Genomic DNA, 25,922 nt, shown 5'->3' on the forward strand with positions numbered 1-25,922 from the left:
GAGTTTTGGCTTTTCAGCATTTCATTTTTAGGGCATGTGATTAATGAAGAGGGTATATCAGTTGATCCTAGTAAGATTGAAGCCATTGGGAATTGGCCGACGCCGACCAACGTGTCCGAGGTTCATAGTTTTCTAGGCTTGGCAGGTTATTATAGAAAGTTTGTGAAGGACTTCTCAAGGATTGCAGTACAATTGACACAACTAACTAAGAAGGGAACAGCATATGAATGGACCGATGATAGAGAATCAGCCTTCCAAGAGTTGAAGACGAGGTTAGTTACGGCACCAGTTCTTGTACTCCCATCAAGTAATGAGGAATTTTAGATTTTCAGTGATGGTTCACATAAGGGTTTGGGTTGTGTATTAATGCAAGGGGGCAAAGTCATAGCATATGCATCTCGTCAGTTGAAACTTCATGAAAAGAACTATCCAACCCATGATCTAGAGCTAGCAGCCGTGGTGTTTGCTTTGAAGATTTGGCGTCACTACTTGTATGGAGCCTCTTGCGAAGTTTTTATAGATCACAAGAGCTTGAAGTACTTGTTCACTCAAAAGGAACTAAATTTGAGACAGAGAAGATGGCTTGAATTATTGAAGGATTACGACATGCAGATTCAGTATCACCCAGGTAAAGCAAACTCGGTAGCCGACGCATTGAGTAGAAAGTCAGTGGGAAGTTTGGCATGCCTAGCCATGATTTCAGTGGAGCCGACTACTATTGGGGAAGTAAAGGCAAGGCAAATGGAAGATGAATTCCTGAAGAAGGTAGCCGACAAGATTATCACCAGGCCGAGGTCAGGTTACACCCTTGAGAATGGAGTGCTGAAGTTTGAAAGAAGATTGTGCGTGACCGACGTCCCAGAGTTGAAAGGAAAGATTTTGCAAGACTCTCATGGATCCAGATTTGCAGTTCATCCAGGGAACACCAAGATGTATCAAGATGTAAAACAGACTTTTTGGTGGCCGAATATGAAAAGAGAGATAGCCGAGTTCGTGTCCCAGTGTTTGTATTGTCAACAAGTGAAAGCAGAACATCAGAGGCCAGCAGGACTTCTCCAACCTTTGCCGATTCCTGAGTGGAAATGGGAACACATCTCCATGGACTTTGTGATTGGTTTGCCGAAGACACAGAAAGGAATGGATTCGATCTGGGTTATAATCGACAGATTAACTAAGTCAGCACATTTCTTGCCTGTTAAGACTTCGCTTAATGCTGATCGACTTGCTGTGTTGTATATTAATGAGATTGTTAGACTTCATGGTGTGCCGATGTCCATTGTGTCAGACCAAGATCCAAAGTTTATTTCTAGATTTTGGCAGAGTTTACAAAGGGCTTTGGTGACCGAATTGAGGTTTAGTACGGCTTTTCATCCCCAGACCGATGGCCAAACAGAGAGAACAATTCAAACACTTGAAGATATGCTTAGACTATGTGTATTGGACTTCCAAGGAAGTTGGGAAGTGCATTTGCCATTAGTAGAATTCGCTTACAACAACAGTTATCAAGCTAGCATTGGCATGGCGCCGTATGAAGCCTTGTATGGAAGAAAGTGCAGATCGCCGATATGTTGGACCAAAGTAGGAGATAAAGCTTTGATCGGCCCCGATCTAGTTCAAAGGACAACTGAAAAAATCAAGCTTATCCAACAGAGAATCAGAACCGCTCAGAGTCGACAAAAGAGTTACGCCGACCAGAGAAGAAAGGAGTTAGAGTTTGAAGTTGGGGATCATGTATTCCTGAAGATCTCGCCGATGAAAGGAGTTTCAAGATTTGGGAAGAAGGGTAAATTGGCACCCCGTTACATTGGGCCGTTTGAAATTCTTGAGAAATTTAACCCAGTTGCCTACAGACTTGCTTTACCACCGAGATTAAGTCAAGTTCATAATGTGTTTCATATCTCGATGTTGAGGAAGTATATTCGGGATCCATTGCACGTGATTGATCATTTTGGGATTGTGGTTGATGAAGATTTAAGCTATGAAGAAAAGCCGATGCATATTATCGATAGACAAGTGAGGCAATTGAGAAACAAGGCAATACCGATGGTGAAAATTGAATGGAATGAGCATTACGGCAGGGATGCTACATGGGAAATGGAAGAAGAAATGAAAGTCCGATATTCGGAGTTATTCTTGAATCGAGGTAACTCAAGTTTGGGGACCAAACTTCTTTAAGGGGGGTAGGATGTAATAACCCTCACACTGTCCTAACCATACTCATATGCATTCATATGATTCTGTCTTGTTAAGCTTGCATTTCAAGTCTTGTCCTTGTTCGCTTAAGTGTTACAGCATGCTTTGTACCTTACTCGGTGTGGGTTTAGCCGAGGTCACCCTGAGCCTAGGTCAGTTTTGAACCTCTTGCATCTAAGACCATCTTGGAATTTACTTTGGTTGACTCCACCTTGGCTCTGACATGTTGGCCAAGATGTCACTATCTAGACCGAGGTGTTCATCGCCGAGGCCGAGATGTGTATTATCTAGGCCGAGATGTTAGCCTTGAACCCAAGTGACCTTACTCCTGGATTGGTACCACCTAGACCGAGGTGTGGCAAATTTAGGCCAAGGTGTGGCACAGCTAGGCCAAGTGTTGTCCTTTCTAGCCGAGGTCCTTGCCCCTTGCTTGCCGAAGTCTTGTTATTAGCCGATGTCGTTACTTGTCGGAGTGCTCTTGCCGCCTAGCTTGTTGAGTACACTTTGTCATAGTCTTGTCTTTTCACTCAGTCACCTTTTTTAGTAAAACCAACCAGCCGTTGCCACGTACCCCTGCAGAGGGTTAAGTCAGCCGGCAGACCCAGAAAATATACATTTTTGTATTATATCTTTGCCTTGTACAGAGAGAGAAGCTCTAGGAAGAAGAAGAAGTTTTAGAGTGACAGAGTGGGCTTTCGAGCTTGATTCCTAGAGATCAAACCGTTAGATTCGTGTATTGAGGTTAGATTCTTGATATGCTCTTGTTGTTCTTTATGTTTATCTAGCTGCATTACACGATTGAACCTGTTCTGCACGTCATGCATTGATTTAAAGTTGGTTTTAGAAAGAGAAAATAGTGTTCATGTGTTCTTGAAGAAAAAGTCTTGTTTGATCCAAAAGTTTGCATTAAGATTCATGTTTTTGTGTTTGTTCTCACAAGATCCTTGAATATGGGTACCCAGGTCCATGTTTTTGAATTCATAGCATGAAATCTCAGATTTTGTAATAGCAAACTATGATCTTTGCATTCATCTTCCTCATGTTCATGTTCTTCATGTTCGTCATGTTCTTCAAGAGAGGGAAACCCAGATTTTCCTGACTTCATTTCCTTGAATGTGGCCATCAAGGCCACACCTTGGCAAGGAAGTGTGGGACCTCAGCCTAGACCTGGTAGTTGCCTAGCATGTTTTCCCAAGATAAGAAACTGTGTTTTGTTTTGATTTGACTTAGTTTTTGAAGAATGCCGAGGTCATTTGCATGCATGCAAGACTTGTTTTGAGAAGTGCTTTCAATAGACTTTGCCATGTGTTTGTAGGACTTCGGCTTGCCTTGACCCCGACGTTTGAAGAACTATGTGAGTGGTGTTTTTAATAAAGTTATGTTATTAAGTTTTGATAAAGTTTTGCCTTGCTTGTTTTTGAAAAGTATTTGTTAAGCATGAATGACTATCCCTATTTTGTGTATCAAGTATTAGCTTTGGCTTTGACAATCTTTGAAAGTCCGTATGTGCTAGGGGACTATAAGCATTTGTAGCACAATCTTTGAAAGTCCGTTCATGCTAGGGGACTATAAGCATTTTGTAGCACAACCTTTGTTAATGTCATCCCCTGGAACTTGAAGGCCTTGAAAGACTTTAATTGTTGAGACTTGAAAGATTTGTTAAATAAACTTGATTTGCCCTTGGATTTTGTACAAGATGTGATGTGTCTTGATTTGATAAAGACTTCGGATATCATTCATGTAAACCCCTTTATTATTTATACCATTCACTGAGTATCCAAGCTCACCCCTCTCTATATATATGTAGGTGACGAACAAGACGGCGGTGACGCCTAGACGTGGTTGCAATTTGTTTTGGATTTAGCATTTTGTAGCATCTTGAAGATCATGCTTCTTGGTTGTATTCCCTTGTATTTTGTATTTGACGGCTTGAGAAGCCTTTTGGTCAAGATGTATTTTTGTACTTCCTTTTGTTTGTATTCAAGATTGTAAAGCTATGTAATGATGTATGCCATTCCATTTGACTTATGCACAGCTCTTATAGACTACTTAGTTTTAAATTTGTTGCTTCCGCACTTGTAAGCCCCATATGTATACTCTGTTGTGTGCGAAACCTTACAAGTTGGGCTTAGGTAATTGTGAATTACTGGCCATCATGGCACCATTCTACTAGGGGCGGAATGGGGTCGTGACAATATGTGTAGGCGGAATGCCATTGATGTAAAAGATTAAACCTTTCCTCTTGATTTAAATAATGTACCCCTATGGGCAATTTATTTCGTTATGTCCATACTGACTTCATTTTATATTCGCTTGAGAGAACTCTTCCTTATGTTTTCTTATTAAATATGGTGAGCTTTTGTATGCTATCTCTAAAATTGAATCTTTAATAATGGTTTTGGTAATGGAGTCTAAGTAATAAAAAGTGGGACATCAGAACTTGGTATCAGAGCGAGCCGGGTTTGAATACCTTGGGCTCGTGGGTAGTGGTTTTTACCACAAGAGGGTTTGCTATGCTTGGTGAGGACGTTGCATATAGTTGAGATAAATGTTAGGGCTTATGTGTTGCATTTATGTGAGCATGGGATTAAGTTTCTTGGATAGTACTTGTGGCCGGTGAACTTACTTTGAGGTCCTCTTGGAAACACGCCTGGTCAACGTGGTTTCTAACGGGAATTCTTGGGAGTTTTGGGACGAGTGGCTATCCTTGTGAACTTGATTCGATTATGTGTTTAGATGTTTAAATTGTTTATGTGCATTGGGAATTGTATGTTTTGGGGGTTAAGTGTGTTTTGTAACTTAGTGGTGGTGAGTGTGTGCCTCTGGGAAGCCGTTGTGATGTGCACTTAGTTGATTTTGTTTTCGAATTGTATAGAATATCTGCACGAGGAAATAGAGGACATATGAGTAGTGGGGGTGTCAGTAGGGGCATGGCGGTTCCCCTAGCACTTGTCGTTACAGCATCGGCTATCGGCGAGGAAGTTGCACGCGAGGTTGTAAGAGCGGTGCAAGATGCTCTAGCTCTCAATAAGGGGGACAACGGGCGTACCCTCAAGCTTACTAAGGAGTTTCTTCGCTCCAATCCACCAGAGTTTATGGGACTCCAATCCACCAGAGTTTATGGGAGAGGCAAGACTGCTGGAGACAGAGAGTTGGTTGGAACAGATTACCAAGACTCTTGATATGCTCAGAGTCGAGAATGAGGGGTTGAGGGTTTCTCTGGCGATCTTCCAATTGAAGGGAGATGCGAATTATTGGTGGAAGTATGCTAGGAACACAGTAGATGCCACGTGGGTTAAGTTTACCGAGGCCTTCTTGGCCAAGTATTTCCCTCCATCTACTCGGGAAAGGTTAAGGGAACAATTCGTTGAGTTGCGCCAGGATGCTATTCCTTTGGCTCAGTTTGAGATGAGGTTCACTAGTTTGTCGAGATTTGCTCCAGAGTTGGTGGCAACAGAGGGGAGCCGTTGTTATGAGTTTGAGAGGCGGTTATGTGAGGATATCCGGGAGAAGGTCGTTGGATCTATGCGGAAGAATTATTTTTCTTTAGTTGAGGCGGCGGCCCATGTGGAGGCCGTGGTTAGCAGTGTTGGTCGAGTTAGAGAGGAGGCCACTTCGGGTACTCCTACGGTTCATAAGTACTCTAGGTCTTGTAAGAGGTGGAGGCAAGCGCGTGCTCACTCCAAGATTCAGTCCTTGCCTTCGTTAGGGGTTTCAGACTCATCTATTGGGAGGCCCCGTGAGGTCCGGGCTCCAAATCAGGTTCAGAGTTGGGAGACCGTTGTTTCTTTTGATTGTGGTCAGTAGGGCCATGCTTGATGTTTCTGCCCTTTGCGTGTTAGTTCTTCTAGTGTTTCAAAATCTAGTCAAACCTTGTCCCATCAATCCAGTCGGGAACGTTATCGGTACCAGACCCAAGAAGGCCAAGCTTCGAGAGCTTCGCGAGGGTCGACTTTTCAACCAGCGTGCTAGTATCACCCTTGAGAAGGACTTTTGTTTTAGAGATCTATGTTATTAGTTGTGAAACTTTTGCTATTGATCGGTGTGTTGTAGGATGCTAAGGCACCGTGGTTATGTGTTGTATATGTATATGCATTGTTGTTTGTTTACCCTCATGTGTTGGCCGTGTGATGAGTCTTGAACTCTCTTTTGTGTATGTGCAATGAAATGTGTTAATGGAATTGGTGATCCTAATATTGTTGTATATCAGCTGTTGAATTTTATGATAGTCTTATGATGGCCTTTGATTCTTGATTAGTTTAGAGATTGTTGGTGGAAAGTGAGAAGTCTGCGGAATTTTTGTGACTAGTGCAGTGTTAGGATGGGGACCAAAATTTTGAAAGCTTTATTGTGTCAAGTTTGAGGAAGTGTGAGACCTAAGAGTTTTGTGAAGATTGGTGGAAGTGATGTGGGAATGTCTAGGGAGTGTGAGATTCGCATCTCGGGGGAGTGATGAATGGTTTGTGTTTTTAGGTAACGAGTATATCATTGGTAAGAATTGTCTTGGGTAACCCAGATTGGGTGATCGCCGTTGATCTACTCAGTCTTGTGTTGGGTACGGGAGTGTGTTGGCCATTTAGGCGTGTGAGTAGAATTCCTTTGGGAATGTTGTGTAGGCGTTTGAAGACCGGAAGTGGGAACTCTCGAGTGATTAGTTAAGTTGAGTGGTATCAAGGTGGGTGACAAATAGTCACTTTAGAATGGTTTAGATGTGGGTTGTAAAGTTGAGCTTTTAGAAAACTAGTACAAATTTGGCTAGAAGGCAGCGTGGTGCCGTGGGTTGTGCTTAGGGCATTAAGCCTTACGTATGTGTGTGGCTATCGATGTGCACTTCTCTGTGTAAGTTTTGAAGCCTGTGAATCAGGGTAAAGTGTTAGTTTCTTGGTTGGGAATACTCATAGGCCCTAGTGTATCGATGCTCCTTTTTGGCTAATGTTTGTGTTGGTATAGAACTTTCAAATTTTGGAAAGTTATGTGTGTTACATTCTTTTAACACCGTGATTCTTTCTATTTAATGTGGTTATAGAAATGTGATTGTCTCATTGTTAAAACACCGTAGGTGTGATAGATGTGATTGGGTGATAATGGGGATCCATCGGGCATGCTGAGAAAATAATTTGAAAAGTGATTGTGGTTTTGAAAATTTTCATGGCATTTGTTTTAAACCCTTGGGGGTGAGATTTTAAGGTATGTGTTGGGAAAATGTTTGCAAAATAAATTGGTTTTACTTGAAGTTTATAACATGAATCTTTTATTAAAAAATAGTATGAATTTAAGTAAGTTTTTGAGAAAGGATATAAATAAGGAAAAGAGTTTTCATTCAAGATGATGTGAACAATTCTCGTCGTAACTGGATTATATGCCCCGTTTTGTTACCTTGTGTGGATGATAAATTACATGATGAATATAATGATATTGGTTGAATGGAATAGTATGATTGTGGTATCTTGTGTTGAGAACACTGTTGTTATCTCTGTTAATTAATATTGTGAAGATATTATGTTGTTGTTAGTTGTGGCATCACCATGTGGGTGATGGGCGTTATTAGGTGACGGTAGAGACTCACTGGTTATTGTGTGAAATTGGAAATAAATGGAATTTTGATCTTGCTTGGAAGGCAGAAAATGTATTTTGTCTAGTAATCAGTGTGAGTTTTGAACACCCTTGAGAAAATGTTTTATATGTAAAAGAAATGATTTTTACCAAGAATTGAGAAAAAGATGCAATTTTCTTTTGGGAGTGAGTTGTTAATTATTGTACCCTTATGGTTGAGATGGTATATCCACTTTAATTGTATTGCTAATCTTGGACTTGTGTGTTCGGTTACGTGGGTTGATTGACGGGCGTGTTATGCCGAAGTTTTGCTTTAGAATGGATGTTGTTATGATCTTCCATGTTGGAGTGTTAAGCGTTCGGGAGCGTTTGGGGATGTAGTGGTGGATGTCTTGGGAATGCGTGTTGTTGCCGTGGTTATTGTTGTTCTTGTCTCATAGGTCCAGTGAGTGGTATGAGTCAGGGAAAGTTTGTGACCCTTTCTTTGTGTCCTTGTTGATTCGGGTGTCCTTGGCTTTCCTATAGTTGAGAAGGTATTCCAAGTTTGGTTGTAGCCGGGAAATAGTGTTGTGTTTTCTTGGTTCGTTAGGAGGCCTTCTTTGGGCACCGTGTTATCTTCTTAATGTTTTAGCCTTTGTTTCGGCGTCGTTAAATTTCGGGGACGAGATTTCCTAAGGTGGGGAGGTTGTGATGACCGGTGCGTATCTTGCTTTGCTCTCTTGAGGTTATGTTGGAACTATCGTTGTTAAGGTACTGGGTAAGTAGTAGTTGTTGTAATTTTCTCTCTTAATTATTTTCTGCTATGGTTATTTTGAAACAGAGTTTTTACTCGTTTCGAAGGGTGCGGGGTTGGCTCCGGGGTGTCGGGAGTGAAGTCGAGAAATTTTCCGGGCTAGGGGCCAAGGCCACATGTGCGGGGCCTTGGGCTGCACGTGCATGAGCGGGGTCGCACGTGCGGGAAGTTGGGAGGAGCACACTACCTAAAAGGCAGGTGCGGAGGTGTGGTGTGGGGGAGCCTGCACGTACAGGGGTGAGAGCTGCACGTGCTGGAGAGGCGCTCCGCAGGTGTGGGAGGGGGCACCGTACATGCAGCCGAGCCCGTTTTCAGCTTCGTTTTTTGTGCATTCCAGCTATATTTTGCATTTTTGCTCATTTTCCTTCCATTTCTGATATTTCTCTCTCTACACAATATTTTCTCTCTTCTTCTCTCATCTCTCTCTACCCAAACCCACAAACCATTATATCTTCTTTGATCTCAAGAAATTTATTGAGATTTTGATGCTAGTCCCTTATATAAAAATGATGAGCGTGTCGAGGGCTTCATCTTGACCGATGGAGATCATATTTTGGCGAGGTCGATTTTTGGGCTTTTTCTCCTCTTCTCTCTTGAGGTAGGGATTTCCTTGATTTTCTTCAATGCTTCCCCTATAGATAGACATGTGGTATATTCTATTGCATAAAAATCATATTGTTATGGATTTTTGTTGAAAATCATGAATAGGGGTCCAAGATGGGTTGTGTGTGTGGTTGAGAAATGGGAATGTGTTGTTGCAGGATTAATTTTGGGAAGTAATTTAACTTGTTTATGTAGAGAGAAGGGTGAAGCCCTAATTTTACAAAAAATGCTCATTTGATAAAAGGGTTCTAATTGTGGGTTAAGCATGTTATGAAATTAGAGATTTAAATGATGAATTTTTGTTTTATTTGAGATTAATTGAGCCTCATGAATTCTTAACATTGACTTAGTGTTGTGTTGTGTTGTTCATGGTTGTTTGTAGTGAATTGATAATGTGTACATTGAAGAGGATGGAACTAACCATAAGTTTTGAAAACTATTGTGTTACACTACCATTAAATAGAAATTGAGTGAATCATAATTTCATTGGACATGATTGGAAATCCCTTATTTAAAATGAAGGAAATTGAGTTGGTTATATCTTCTTTTGAGAATTGAAATGAATGAATTAAGGTAAAGGGTGAAGAAGATTAATGTAGAAGGAAAGGACAATTGATTTTGCAAATGGAAGAATGAAATGCTAACATTGTGGGAGTTTCAGAAATTGACTTAGGATTGAATCATGAGTATTTAATTTCATTATTGTTGTAATTGGGTCCAAAGTCCCATGTGAATTATTGTTGTTAATGTGTAAATTGAATACGTGTTGCTTAGAGGTTTTGTCCTTGGTCATCAGTGGAGGATGACATTATTGCGTTGGTTAGTTATGTGTATGTGTTACACTTGTTGGTTGTACTTTATCATGTTGTGATGGTTGATATGTGTGTGCATGCTGCGCTGATAATCAGAGGTACCATTTCCCTTCTAGCTAGCGCCTGGTAAATTGGCAGACGTACCATTCCCTTCCAGCTTGTGTCTGGTAAATTAGCAGTGCATTTTGGAGAGATGTATCATTGGCTTATCATGTTTCGGGCATGTAGAGTAGGGATTATTTATCATTGTTGTCTCAGTTGACTGGGTATGTCATGTGTTATGGTGATTATGAATTTGTAAGATTGAATTGCCTTATGTGTTAAGTAGTTATGTTTATGCAAGTTGGGACATGTTAGAAAGTGGATGAAGGAGTTTCCTACCAATATTTGGTTATTGAAAATGTCACTTTAATTTGAACTCAAGATTGAGAATGCAACGAACGCGTGGAGTCGGACCGTGGATGTATAATGGGTTATAAATAGTGTGAGGAAATCGGAGTCAGTGAGCATGTTTGCAAGAAAAAGAAATAAAAATGGGTATCGTGGGGTGTTTGGTCTCAAATGGAGAAATTTCGGTTATTGTGTAATAACTGTTTAAATGGGAAATGGGTAGAAAAAAGAGAAACTTGGTGTTGTTAAATAACTGAATGATTTTGAGAAAAGTACGTATGTATGTATACTTTGGTTATAAAATGTCACATTATTTATATGGTATGAGATTAGTATTCATGATCATAGCTATCTGTAAGTCGTTATTGTTGAGGATCATGTTGAGATCCCTGCTAGACTTTTTGTTCATCCCACGTTGTTAAATCTTTTTCAGGTGATTATCAGGATGTGCTACAAGATTACGAATCTTCCTTATTTGTTGGCCATAGGGCATCTATATGTGTAGGCAGAATGCCATTGATGTAAAGGATTAAACCCTTCCTCTTGATTTAAATGATGTAAGCCTATGGGCAATTTATTTAGTTATGTCCATACTGCCTTCATTTTATATTCGCTTGTTTTCTTATTAAATATGATGAGCCTCTGTATGTTATCTCTAAAATTGAATCTTTAATAATGGTTTTGGTAATGGAGTCAAAGTAATAAAAAGTGGGGCGTGACATAGGGCAAAATTCCCTTTTTTTCCAAATATCAACCCAAACTCAATACAACCCAACACAACTCAACTTAATTCAACACAATTCAACATAATCAACACTATTCAACATGATTCAATTCAACACCACTAAATATAATTCAACTTAATTCTAGGTGAACTCTTAAATCCCCATTTCATCATTTCATCCCAAGTCTAATGTCATCCATATCATTAACAAATCTTTTTCTCCAAATTTCTTTTCATATTATTGCATGATTTACAATATCCACAATAAAGGTTCATTCGCTAATTTTTAACATAATTTTCAAACACTTTCAAAAATTCAATTAAACTTGTATATATATAATTCAACCTCTTAATTTCATGATTCTACTTTCAATTTAGGAAAAATCATTAATTATCATCATGAGTCAATTTAGGGTTTTCAAGAAAAATTAAAACTTCTCACACCACTACTTTTTATTCCAATTTTCCCATTGATTATACACCTAAGGTTCATAATCCACAATATTAACCCAGCAATTGAACCCCAACACTTCAAACCCTAAACCCCCAAATTCCATGATATAACACTATATGCTTAAAAATGTAGATTTTGTATTTATATAATCAAAATACCACAAATCTATCTATTAATGCAAGTATTGAAGAAGAACTAGGACCTCTACCTCAAGATCGGAAGCTATGGGTGATGACCCATCTTCAAACTTCAATGGAATCACAAAATACTTGGTAAAAGTCTTGATCCATGCTTGTTCTTCAACCTTCTTGAAAGATTTGGGGTGAATCTTTGGTAAAAAGTAGAGAAATCAAGGCCTTGTTTGGTTTGGTTTTGAGAAACAAATTTTGGAGAAATTTTTTTAAAATTTTGTTTGGTTTAGTGATTTTGGAAATTTTTTTCCAAAACCACTTTCTATTTTCTACACATCAATCAATCACTTTTTCTCTCTCATCTCTCCTTCTTGATTACTTTTTCTTTCATACACATCTACTCAATTACAACAAAACATCAAATCATCCTAAACTCCTATACTCCAAAACTATTTTCAAAATATACAACCAAACAAACTAAAAAAATTTCTAAACTCTTTCCCCAAAATTTGTTTTGAAAATTTATCTCCTAAAACCAAACCAAACAAGGCCCAAGAGTTTGGCAAGTTAGGTTTTCTGGTTTGGAAGATGGGAGGAGAAGAGAGGGAGAAAAAAAATAATTTTTTGGCCCAAAAATTCTCTTTATAATGCCTGTTAGCGACCTAGCCGCTCGAGCGAAGGAAGCTTGGCATGAGCGTAGAAAACAAGCCCTCAGATTCTCTGAAAAACGCACTTTTCGCTCGAGTGAAGAAAATCTCGCTCAAGCAAGCATGCTTCTAACACAGAAACGCAAAACTCAAATAGGTATAACTCTCTCGTCCAGACTCCATTTAGGGTCGTTCTTGTGTCCAAATTGAAGCCCAAGAAACAAGCTTTCCAATGGTTCTAGCCGTACATTCAAATTCGAAGTATGGAAAAAGAAAAGGGCAAAAGAGTGACGGCTATTCGTAGGAAGATTATCCAACTTAAAGTTTTTGGTCAAATCTTACTTTACCATCATGTTACCACTTCGATCAATGTCCTAAAATAAAACAAGGAGACTCCAAATACACTAATAAAAATGTCAAGGGCAATCTCACTTTTTACGCTTGAGCGGCACTTTCTGTGCTCGAGCAGCCCGCCTGCAAACACGCGAGATCTTGGGAGCAACAATTCTACGCTTGAGCGCCACTTCTTGCGCTCGAGCGGTCACCTGGACAGATTGTCACAAAGTAAGAGTTAAAGACGATCTAATAAGTATTTCTTCTATACATATCTATACATATAAATATAAGAAGAGGATTTTTTATTGGGGAAATTACTCCTTGGGGGATAGTTGATTTTTTTATTTTTTATTTTTTTATTTTTACATACGGGTCGAAACTTTTAGGGGAAAACACATCATATTGTCATGCAATTTATTTTGTAGACTAAAAAGTCCCAAGTCAATGTTATTTACACTTAAGCCCATGAATGTAACGCTTGGGTTGGCTATTTGGAGGGGTAAATTGGGCGTTTAGGTGATGTTGTAGTTATCAAAATGCCCAAAAGCATAGTATAGAAATTTTTTCCTTTTCCCTCCATTGCAAAAAAACGGAAGCTCAAAAATTGAAACTTCAACCTTTCCTTCTAGATATTGCAGTGTCGATCCTCATTTTGTATGAGTTGGACGCTGGATTTGGCAACGTTGCACCTAGCATTCTTTAGTCCCCAAATAACATTACAGAATCCCTTCAAAATCATATAAAATCCAAAAACCCCTTCTACCAAATTTAGAGAGGTGAAGCGGCATGGGCACTAGGACATCTAGGAGTGTGCTTAACGTTGTCAACGTAACATCGACGATTTCACATCAATCCATCGACAGCAGCGTTGATCGTGTATTAGTCCAATGACAACAGGTATGGGTGTCTTCAATGTTACTTTGGTTGTTTGTAGAACAATACAACACCAAGGTTGATGCTCGAAATGGGATGTTGTTTAAATGACGCGTAATGTGGGATTTTAGGTGATGTTGTTAACATCGCGGTTTTGGAGGTTACCAGTGACACCACATGTGATGTTGTGCATGTACGTAATGTGACAAACGCATAGTGTTTTATTTAATGTTTGTATGATTGGTTGGGTCTCCTGTAATGTTATTATTTTCACGGATGTGGGGGTTACCAGTGACTGCAAATGTGATGTTGTGCATGTATATAATGTAACCGACACATTGTTTTATTTAATGTTGTTATGATTGTTTGGATCTATTGCAATGTTAGTATTGTTAGGGGCTAGTGGAAAGGATAACATCAATTATGTAAAACCATGTAGGTAACATCAACAATCCCTACAACCACTCCGCGAAATCTCTAAAAAAATGGAAATGTTAAACTATACCTTACCCACATACACCCAAATCCCAAAAAAAACATCAAAACCAAATCTCAAACGAGGACAAACAAGTAAACTATAATATTAATAAATCAAATCAATAATACATTCTACAAATAAAAAGGACTAATTAGCTTATAAAAAAAAATATGTAGGACTAAATGGACTAACATTTCCCCAAATGGGATTTATGAGTAATTTTTCCAAACTTTTACAATTTTAATTATTAATATTAATAAAATTTATCATTAATTTATAATTATTTTTCAACTTATACCTTGATCTTAAATTTCCTTTTTTTTTTTTAATTCTGCTCCCTTGTTAAAATTCTTTACTAGTATAAGGATATAAAACAAAACTTCATAAATCAAGTCCATGACATAGTACACCCTTTTTTTTTTCTTTTTCTTTTTTTTTTGGGGGGGAGGGGGGGAGGGGGAGGATACCCTTACCAGTAAACACTAGGTCTGTTTGGTTGAGTTTTTCAAAACTTAAAAATTTAATTACTTTTGATTTAAATTTTCATTTTTCGTAAAATATATATTTTTGAAATCCTCTTGATGAGATTTATCAAATAAAATCTATAATCAATATGAACTTCAGGAAAAAAATTAACAAAATTTTCACTGCGTAAAGCTATTGAAAATTTTATAATTAATTGAAACTTTACTATTTCCAATTTATGCCTAGAAATTAAAAAAAAAAAAAATGAAGATCAATGATATAAAAGTAGATACCTCTTATCAAATGTACCAATAATCCATTCAAATAAGTGCTTCAAATAATTAGATTAAAAGATTTACTGAGTTTTCTATCATCTAATAGTGAAATTTCACTATCATTTTCATTAAATTTTCATTGTTTTTGTTGTTCGAACACAATTCAACCTAAAAATTTCAAAATCGAGAAAAATTAGAAATTAATTATTCTTTAAAAGAAATTTCTTTGAGTCAAGAGAGACAAATTTCTCTGTATGAAGATTTTTTTTTTTTTTTTTTTTTTTTGCTTTTTTTTTATAATCAAACTAGATAATTTTTTTTTTTTTGTGTTAAGACAGGGCAATTTTTTTAAAGCTATTGTCCAATCACAAAAATTGAGAACATTATTCCATATAAAAGGTTAAAATTTTCAAAATTGAAAACAATTTCAGGTGAATTATTGAAAAAGACTTAGAATGATAAATTTCTTCTTGCTTTGCAGAGACCTTTTTTAATAAGCCCAAAAGAGGAAAGGACTATGCAATCTTACAAGCACTTTTAAGCACTGATATGCTGATTTTGTTTCTTGCAACATTTTGTGGACTTGGTTCGAGTATTACCACTTTGGACATTTTAGGACAAATTGGGAAGTCACTTGGATACCCATAGAAAATATAGCGATTCTGGTTTTGACATGACACTTGTTGCGTTCCGGACTCGGGCTTATAGTTTCTAGATGTTGTTCATTGTTGATTTCCCCTTAATCCCTTTTAAATTTGGTTATTGGATTGTAATTGTATGTTTGGAACAGGTTGGCCAGATTGATTTCCCCTTAATCCCTTTTTCTAAACCTTTGTTGCCCAGATTTTTGTTCCTTCGCTCAAGCGGCCAATTTTGCGCTCGAGTGGGCTTTTGCAAATTTTGCTCCCCCCGTTCGATTGGCTATTCTTGCACTCGAGTAGGCTTTACAAACTCTCAGCATTTTTGCAGACCTACAAATACTAGAAGAGTGTATTCTGCGCTCGAGCGGCGTTTCTAAAGTTCGAGTGGGTGGACGCTCGAGCGATATCCTTCGTCTGTAAAAATTCTAAAAGTGTGTATTCTATGCTCGAGTGTCACTTCTTACGCTCAAGCGAAACAATGTGTTTGACGCTCGAGCGTCACTTTTCACGCTCAAGCAAACTATGTGTATAACAGGCCGCGAAGACGTCATTTTCATCACTTTTTCATTCCTCTCTCTCTAAAACTTTCCAAAAACCTAGATCTTGAGTTTCTCTCTCTAAAACTCATCTTCTCTCTACTATTTCACCTAGATCCATTGGATCTTCACCCTAGTGCCTTTGAGAAAAGGTAGAGCGCCTCAAGAGCTCTGTTTTAATCTGAGCAAAAGTTGGTTTCAACGTCTTTAAAGTTTCTCCTATAGCGACCCCGGTCTTTTTCCATTTGATTATTGTATCCGGACTTAGGTTCCGTAGATTCTGTCTTTTTAAAATTGTTGTTGTTGTTCCTTATTTTCTCATTTGGAATTATAGGATGTGTTGGGCAGGTTTGTTTCAGGTTGGTTGGGTTTAGAAACCAAGTCTTGCTGTCCAGGTTTTTGGTTGTTCGCTCGAGCGAGGAGTTTGTCGCTCGAGCGAGATGTCTTTTTGGTTCTTCGCTCGAGCTGGGGTTTCGTCGCTCGAGCGAGAGATGGCGTCCAGTATGGACCTGTAGCTTTGCATTCTTGGCTCGAGCGAGCTTTTCTTCGCTCGAGCGAGTTAGTTCATCCTTCGCTCGAGCTATAGTTCCTTCGCTCGAGCGTGTTTCTGGTTTCAGACCTGAGGGTTTGAGTTCTTCGCTCGATCGAGTTTTCTTTCGCTCGAGCGAGCTTTTGGGTTGCTGGCTCGAGCAAGGCTTCCTTGGCTCGAGCGTAGCTTTTTGTGTCTGGTCGCTCGAGCGACCAAGTCTTCGCTCGAGCGAGCCTGTCCAGTTTATATACACAGCAGCGGGTTTTTAATCAGTTTTTATCATCTTTTTAGATCCCAAACCCTAAGGTCCGACTTCTCTCTCTTCCTACTCACCTTCTCTCTTAGGTTTGATCTGTTTAGAGTGTGTTTCTACCCTAGTTGCTTTATTAAAAAGATAGAGTGAGTCGAGGGCTTCCATTTAATCTGAACATTTGGCGATTTGGAGCACATTGGAATTTGGGCATTCATCTCTATCTTCTCCATTCGGGTTATTTCCTTCGATGTAGGGATTTCCTACTCCATTTTATAGGTTTTGATCTAAGTTTTGGTATTTTGATATGTTGGGAATACTTTGGTAATTTTGGGAAAAGATGGTTAAATTCATGGAAATGGGAAAAGATGGTTAAATTCATGGAATTGGGGAATTCATTGATTAAATGGCATAGTTGGATAAATTGAATCATTTGTCTATTGAATTGTTAACATAGTTATTTTCAGTTTAGAAATAACTGTTTTGGGCTATCGGTGGAGGATAGTCGTGATTGTTGTAGACATTCATGTGGATTAGGAATAACTGAAACTAATCACATTGGTTAAGTCATTAATTTTGACTATTGCATTGATACAGAAAATACGTGTATTGATTGAGCATTGCATTTGCATTTGCATTTATATTGTTTTGTGTGGGAGGAGATAGGGGATGTACTCCACGGTTTAGGGGAAGATAGGGGATGGACCTCTAAACCGGATTTTGTTTGGGAGGAGATAAGGGATAGACTCCATTAGCATCACTTTTATGTGTGCTTATTTATATAGAAGTGTTTTATTGATACAGCACTAAAATGTGTATCAATCTGGAAGTATGAAGTGTTTGATTTGAGCTTGAGTCTCATTTGTTTGATGATATTGGAAGAATGTGAATATGATATATATAATTCACTGTTGTAAGTTTGGCCAGGTTCTGAGCCATGTTGATAAAATTGGAAATTAAAATGTGTCTTAGACAATAGTGTCATGAGACAGTAAAATGAAGTAATTGATTATCTTGGTTAACCATCTGTTGAATGCTATTGCTTTATTCACTGCTTATATGTGGTTTAGTATATTTCTGCTGGGCTGTGGCTCACCCTTTATGGGAACATCATTTTCAGGTTCAGGTGATAAGCTACCTCCAAGGACTTAGCTTTGAAGGACTTGGATTCTGAAGACTAATTTTAGTTGTTTGCTTTTGGTTGTTAGTTCATGTAAACATTCAAGCCTAGGGCTTTAATTGTAATTGAGTTAGAACTCATACTTTTGTGTCCAAGTGTTGGCTTGGAAAGATGTAAGCCTGTAGGGCATTTAATTTGATGTTACATGTAATGCTTTTGTTTAGTAAGACTCTGATGAATATTATAATGAATTATCAAAGTGTTTTCTTTAAAGATTGCATGTCAATGATGTAAATATAATGGGTTCTTTTTGAGGGCGTTACAACTTGGTATCAGAGCGTACCGGGTTTGAATACTTTGGGTACGTGGGAAGTGATTAGTATCACATTGGGTTCGTCTCGTTTGATAGAGACTTAGTGTAATGTTATATGCTTATGTGATAACATGTTTATGTGATTATGTGGGTATGGAATGTAGTTTCTAGGATGTTGATTGGACCCTTGAGTTTCTTGTAGTCTTGTTGGAAAGGCACTTGATCACTGCTGCTTCCAACCGGAACTATAGTAACGCATTGGGACTATCATTATCCGGGAATGAAATTCGTAGGTGCTTATGTGATTATGTGCTTACGTGGAATGAATTATTGTTGTCCATTGCATTAGGATGCGAGTGTTTAGCTTCGGCACATTTATTAATGTGCTAATGTCTTTGTTTCCTTTATTAGGATGTCAGGAAGAGGACGAGGACGCGGTAGGCGTGGTAGGTCGGGCAGGCAGGAGGTGCCCGTGCCAGAAGAGATTCCGGCTGTTCAAGAGGGAATTGGCCAGGCCAATGTGGCCGAGCCAGTAGGCCAGCAGGCTATGGGCACTCTAGCCCGAGAGATAGCAGGGGCATTCAGGGAGTCAGTAGGTATTCTCAGAGCTGAGAATCAAGCTCAGGTTGTTGTTGCAGATGCAGGACCTTCCTTTCTGAAGAGGGAGTTCTTCCGGTCTAATCCGGATGAATTTGTGGGTGATCCTAAAGAGCCGCTTAAGGCAGATGAATGGCTCGAACAGACAACGAAGACGTTTGAGATGCTTGGCATCGAAGACGAGGGGTTGAAAGTGACCTTGGCATCTTTCCAGTTGAAGGGGGATGCGGGTCAGTGGTGGAAGTTTACTAAGGGGCGTATAGGAGGTACGTGGGAGGCTTTTGTGAATGCTTTCCAGGAGAAGTTCTTATCTCCAGCTGTCAGGGAGAAGCTACGAGACCAGTTTTGTCAGCTTAAGCAGGCGAGTTCGTCAGTGGCCGAGTTTGATGCTGCATTTACTAGTTTGTCCAGGTTTGCACCTGAGTTGGTGGCGTCTGAGGAACGCCGTTGTATTGAGTTTGAGAAGAAGTTGAGGTGTGGCCTCAAGCTGAGAGTTGGGGGAACTATGATTCGGGATTACGGGCGTATGGTTGATGCTGCAGCCCATATGGAGATCATGATGCAGGAGGAGGAGGAAGGGCAGAAGGGCTTCAAGAGGAGTCAGGATGGTCAGAGTGATGGTAGGAGACAGAAGGGTTTTAATCCCCAGCAGTCTCAGGGTAGCTTTTCTAGATCGACTTTTCCTGTGCCGAGTGCTAGTTCGGGGAAAGGCAGTCAGTGAGACATTACTTGTTTCAAGTGTGGCCAGCTGGGCCACAAGTCTCCAGTTTGTCCTCAAAGGGGAGGAGTGCAGAGAGCAGCATCAGCTTCGGCTCGATCTCAAAGCCAGAGTCAGGGTAGAGGCCAGCCACTCTCGTGTTATCAGTGTGGTCAGCCAGGGCATATGAAGAGGTATTGCCCGCAGTTGGGTGGCACACCTGGTGCATCTGGTTTGAGGCCGATCCAGGGTCAGCAGCCAGCTCAGTCAGGTCAGGCCTCGAGGGTCAATCAGGGGGCTTCATCGTCCCAGTCAGTGCAGCAATCTTATGCTCCTAGGGGTGAGCAGGTTGATCAGAGGTCGTCTGGGCGTGTGTATGCTGTTACCGCGCAGGATCTTGTACCGGCACCATCAGTTGTGAGAGGTACCTTCTTGTTTTGCAACTCGGTTGCTAATGTTTTGGTTGATACGGGTGCATCTCATTCCTTTGTGTCTGCTGCATTTGCATCTGTTTTGGAGCTGGAGTTAGCTCAGTTAGCATCTCCTATTTGTGTAGTGTCACCTCTTGGGGGTGAATTGATCTTGAAACAAGGTGTTAGGGGTTGTGATATAGAGGTTGATTATCATAGAATCCCATTTTCCTTTGTAGTTATGCCTATGAGGGGTTTCGATGTTATTTTGGGTATGGACTGGTTATCGTCATACCGGGCAGTTATTGATTGCTACCGCCAGAGGGTCACTTGTTGTACCGTGAGCGGAGAGTATTTTCATTTTCTGGGGGACCGGGTTGGTGATGTTTTGCCACCGGGGTATGTTCCGCGAGGTCGGAGTGAACTTAGTGGTCTACTTGCTAACCTTTCGATTAGTGAGGGTGATGAGACTCAGATTGTGTTACCAAGGGTGGTTTGTGAGTACTCGGATGTCTTTCCCGAGGATCTTGTTGGTTTGCCACCGTATCAGGAGATTGAGTTCTCTATTGACCTAGTACCCGGCACGGCGCCGATTTCTATGTCACCCTATCGTTTTGCCCCAGCCGAGTTAGTTGAGTTGAAGACTCAGCTCCAGGAGTTGCTAGACAAGGGTTTTATACGTCCTAGTGTTTCGCCGTGGGGAGCACCAGCCCTCTTCGTTAAAAAGAAAGGTGGTGCTTTGAGACTGTGTATAGATTACCGAAAATTGAATCGGGCTACGGTTAAGAATAAGTACCCTATGCCTCGTATAAATGATCTGTTTGACCAGTTGAAGGGTTCCCGTTGTTTCTCAGAGATAGACTTGAGATCAGGATATCATCAGTTAAGAGTCAGGGAGGAGGATATTCCGAAAACGGCATTCCGTACGCGGTATGGCCACTATGAGTTTCTGGTGATGCCATTTGGGCTCACTAATGCACCGGCAGTTTTTATGGATTTGATGAACCGGATATTCCGGGAATTTTTGGATCGTTTTGTGGTCGTCTTCGTGGACGACATCCTTATTTATTCACCTTCTGAGGAGAAGCACAAGGAACACTTGAGAGTGGTGCTTGAGTTACTTAGAGCCCATAAGCTTTATGCTAAGTTTGGGAAGTGTGAGTTCTGGCTAGAAGAGGTCAAGTTCTTAGGCCATGTTGTTTCTGGGGAAGGAGTGTCTGTTGATACATCCAAGGTAGAGGCAGTGCAGGATTGGGCACAACCTAAGAGTGTATTTGAGATCCGTAGTTTTCTGGGATTAGCTGGGTATTACCGTCGGTTTGTAAAAGATTTCTCCAGATTAGCTTCGCCCTTGACTAGATTGACTCGGAAGGGAGTCAAATTTGTATGGAGTGAGACTTGTGAAAAGTCGTTTCAGGAGTTGAAAGTTAGACTGACCACCGCTCCAGTATTGATTATTCCAGAGAGAGGGTTGGGTTATGCAGTCTATTGTGACGCCTCACGAGAGGGTCTGGGTTGTGTGCTAATGCAAGAAGGGAAAGTAGTTGCCTATGGCTCACGTCAGTTGAAAATTCACGAGCAAAATTACGCTACGCATGATCTAGAGTTAGCAGCTGTGATATTCGCCTTGAAGATTTGGAGGCATTATCTTTATGGTGAGAAATTTGAGGTATTCTCGGATCATAAGAGTCTGAAATATTTGTTTACACAGAAAGACTTGAACTTGAGGCAGAGGAGGTGGATGGAGTTTATAGAGGATTATGATTTTGAATTGCATTATCATCCGGGAAAGGCCAATGTGGTGGCCGATGCCCTTAGCAGGAAACCTGTTGGTGACATAGCTAGTATAGCCATCCGAGAATGGGAGATGTTGGGTGCACTTGGGGAGTTCGATTTACTTCTGGGCGAATCTGTTGAGGCTGCGGCCTTGTTTTCTGTTGTTGTTCAGCCTACACTTGTGACTCGAGTGTTAGAGGCTCAGAGAGGTGACCTTGAGGTAGAATCTCTCCGTGAGAAGATTTCCGGTGGAAAGGTTGAGAAAGGTTTGACGGTGTATCCCGACCTCAGTGTGAGATACCGAGACCGTCTGTTTGTGCCGGAGTCTTGCCGAGAGGAAGTACTCCGAGAGTTCCACCACTCGCGCCTTGCGGTGCATCCGGGAGGCACTAAGATGTATCGGGATTTGGGTCGCCAGTTCTGGTGGCGGGGTATGAAGAGAGATGTGGCAGCTTTCGTATCTAAGTGCCTTACTTGTCAGCAAGTGAAGGCCGAACATCAGAGGCCAGCGGGTTTGTTGCAACCCTTGCCTATTGCCGAGTGGAAGTGGGAACATGTTACTATGGACTTCGTTGTGGGTCTTCCGAGGGCTCAGCGGGGTAGTGATGCTATTTGGGTAGTTGTGGACCGGTTGACTAAGTCGGCGCATTTTATTCCTATGCGTGTTAGAGATTCAGTCGATCATCTTGCCGATTTGTATATTCGGGACATAGTGAGGTTACACGGGGTTCCAGTGACGATCGTCTCAGATAGAGATCCTCGTTTTACTGCCAGGTTGTGGCAGAGTTTGCAGAGTGCCTTAGGCACTAAGTTGACCTTTAGCACGGCTTATCATCCTCAGACTGACGGGCAGTCCGAGCATACTATTCAGATCCTTGAGGATATGCTTCGGGGTTGTGTTCTAGACTTTAGTGGGTCGTGGGAGAAGCACTTGCCGTTGGTGGAGTTTGCCTACAACAACAGTTTCCAGTCTAGTATTGGTATGGCACCATTTGAGGCCTTGTATGGCCGACCGTGTAGATCTCCTGTTTGTTGGGCCGAGGTGGGGGATGCACCTCTGTTGGGTCCGGAGTTGGTGAGGGAAACGACGGAGAAAGTTGAGCTTATCCATAAGAGGCTTGTTACAGCACAGAGTCGTCAGAAATCTTATGCCGACCGTAGGAGGAGACCTTTGGTGTTTGAGGTGGGTGATCATGTTTTTCTAAAGATATCACCTAGACGGGGTTTGATGAGATTTGGGAAGAGCGGGAAGTTATCCCCTCGGTTCATTGGTCCGTTTGAGATCCTTGAGAGAATTGGCGAGACTGCCTATCGTGTAGCTTTGCCACCGCAGTTGTCCGGAGTACATGACGTGTTTCATGTGAGTATGCTTCGGAAGTATGAGCCGGATCCATCACATGTGTTGGATTGGAATGATTTAGTGGTTCATGAGGATGTCTCGTATGAGGAGAGACCGGTTCGGGTCTTGGATAGGCGGGATCAAGTTTTGCGAGGCAAAACCATCCCTTTGGTGAAAGTTTTGTGGAAACACCACGGAGTGGAAGAAGCCACTTGGGAACGGGAGTTAGAAGTCCGCGAGAAATATCCGGACATGTTTATTGATTTGTAATCTTATAATTAGATTCTGTTATGTTGTTGAACTTAAGAGCTTTATATATGTCTTAAGTTGTAAAACATTGAGTATGTTTTGGTAAATGGGTGTATCTTGAAACTTGCTTCATTATAGAAGTTTAGTATGGCATTGCATATGATGATTACATTACTGAGTGTGTTATATATATCATGCAATCGAATATGATATGGGGATTGTTAACATTGAAAGGAATAATGCATAATAATGAAACGGGTTGAAATATATGTTGTGTTATATAATTAATATGAGATGCCTCTTGATAAAGAGATGAAATGACCAGTTTTGAGTCAAGTTGTTTACTAATGAATTGTAAAAAAAAAAAAAAATCTGTTTTCAAAAACTTATGCTAAATTTCGGGGACGAAATTCTTTGAAGAGGGGAGGTTATAGCGACCCCGGTCTTTTCCCATTTGATTATTGTATCCGGACTTAGGTTCCGTAGATTCTGTCTTTTTAAAATTGTTGTTGTTGTTCCTTATTTTCTCATTTGGAATTATAGGATGTGTTGGGCAGGTTTGTTTCAGGTTGGTTGGGTTTAGAAACCAAGTCTTGCTGTCCAGGTTTTTGGTTGTTCGCTCGAGCGAGGAGTTTGTCGCTCGAGCGAGATGTCTTTTTGGTTCTTCGCTCGAGCTGGGGTTTCGTCGCTCGAGCGAGAGATGGCGTCCAGTATGGACCTGTAGCTTTGCATTCTTGGCTCGAGCGAGCTTTTCTTCGCTCGAGCGAGTTAGTTCATCCTTCGCTCGAGCTATAGTTCCTTCGCTCGAGCGTGTTTTTGGTTTCAGACCTGAGGGTTTGAGTTCTTCGCTCGATCGAGTTTTCTTTCGCTCGAGCGAGCTTTTGGGTTGCTGGCTCGAGCAAGGCTTCCTTGGCTCGAGCGTAGCTTTTTGTGTCTGGTCGCTCGAGCGACCAAGTCTTCGCTCGAGCGAGCCTGTCCAGTTTATATACACAGCAGCGGGTTTTTAATCAGTTTTTATCATCTTTTTAGATCCCAAACCCTAAGGTCCGACTTCTCTCTCTTCCTACTCACCTTCTCTCTTAGGTTTGATCTGTTTAGAGTGTGTTTCTACCCTAGTTGCTTTATTAAAAAGATAGAGTGAGTCGAGGGCTTCCATTTAATCTGAACATTTGGCGATTTGGAGCACATTGGAATTTGGGCATTCATCTCTATCTTCTCCATTCGGGTTATTTCCTTCGAGGTAGGGATTTCCTACTCCATTTTATAGGTTTTGATCTAAGTTTTGGTATTTTGATATGTTGGGAATACTTTGGTAATTTTGGGAAAAGATGGTTAAATTCATGGAAATGGGAAAAGATGGTTAAATTCATGGAATTGGGGAATTCATTGATTAAATGGCATAGTTGGATAAATTGAATCATTTGTCTATTGAATTGTTAACATAGTTATTTTCAGTTTAGAAATAACTGTTTTGGGCTATCGGTGGAAGATAGTCGTGATTGTTGTAGACATTGCATGTGGATTAGGAATAACTGAAACTAATCACATTGGTTAAGTCATTAATTTTGACTATTGCATTGATACAGAAAATACGTGTATTGATTGAGCATTGCATTTGCATTTGCATTTATATTGTTTTGTGTGGGAGGAGATAGGGGATGTACTCCACGGTTTAGGAGAAGATAGGGGATGGACCTCTAAACCGGATTTTGTTTGGGAGGAGATAGGGAATGGACTCCATTAGCATCACTTTTATGTGTGCTTATTTATATAGAAGTGTTTTATTGATACAGCACTAAAATGTGTATCAATCTGGAAGTATGAAGTGTTTGATTTGAGCTTGAGTCTCATTTGTTTGATGATATTGGAAGAATGTGAATATGATATATATAATTCACTGTTGTAAGTTTGGCCAGGTTCTGAGCCATGTTGATAAAATTGGAAATTAAAATGTGTCTTAGACAATAGTGTCATGAGACAGTAAAATGAAGTAATTGATTATCTTGGTTAACCATCTGTTGAATGCTATTGCTTTATTCACTGCTTATATGTGGTTTAGTATATTTCTGCTGGGCTGTGGCTCACCCTTTATGGGAACATCATTTTCAGGTTCAGGTGATAAGCTACCTCCAAGGACTTAGCTTTGAAGGACTTGGATTCTGAAGACTAATTTTAGTTGTTTGCTTTTGGTTGTTAGTTCATGTAAACATTCAAGCCTAGGCCTTTAATTGTAATTGAGTTAGAACTCATACTTTTGTGTCCAAGTGTTGGCTTGGAAAGATGTAAGCCTGTAGGGCATTTAATTTGATGTTACATGTAATGCTTTTGTTTAGTAAGACTCTGATGAATATTATAATGAATTATCAAAGTGTTTTCTTTAAAGATTGCATGTCAATGATGTAAATATAATGGGTTCTTTTTGAGGGCGTTACATCTCCTTTGTTGCTTTGGTCTTCTAAGCTTGAGGTAAGGAGTTTTCTACACTTTCATATGGTTTTTAACTTAGTTATTTGATGATTGTGAAACAATGGTTGGCTTTGGGTGTATTATGGACAAACCTAGAGTTTGGGTTGTTAAATCAAAAGAGGGGTTTCTAAGAAAATGAGTTATAAATGGTTATGGGGTTGAATATGAGGTTATAATTTGACTAAATGGTTGATTTTGGCCTTTGGGTTGATATTTAATCAAAAGGGGAGTTTTTCCTAAAATGGTTTAAGTATTTATTTTGTATAAATAAA

Source organism: Camellia sinensis, chromosome 5 (assembly GCF_055761805.1).
Source record: "Camellia sinensis isolate YWXY chromosome 5, ASM5576180v1, whole genome shotgun sequence".
NCBI lineage: Eukaryota > Viridiplantae > Streptophyta > Magnoliopsida > Ericales > Theaceae > Camellia > Camellia sinensis.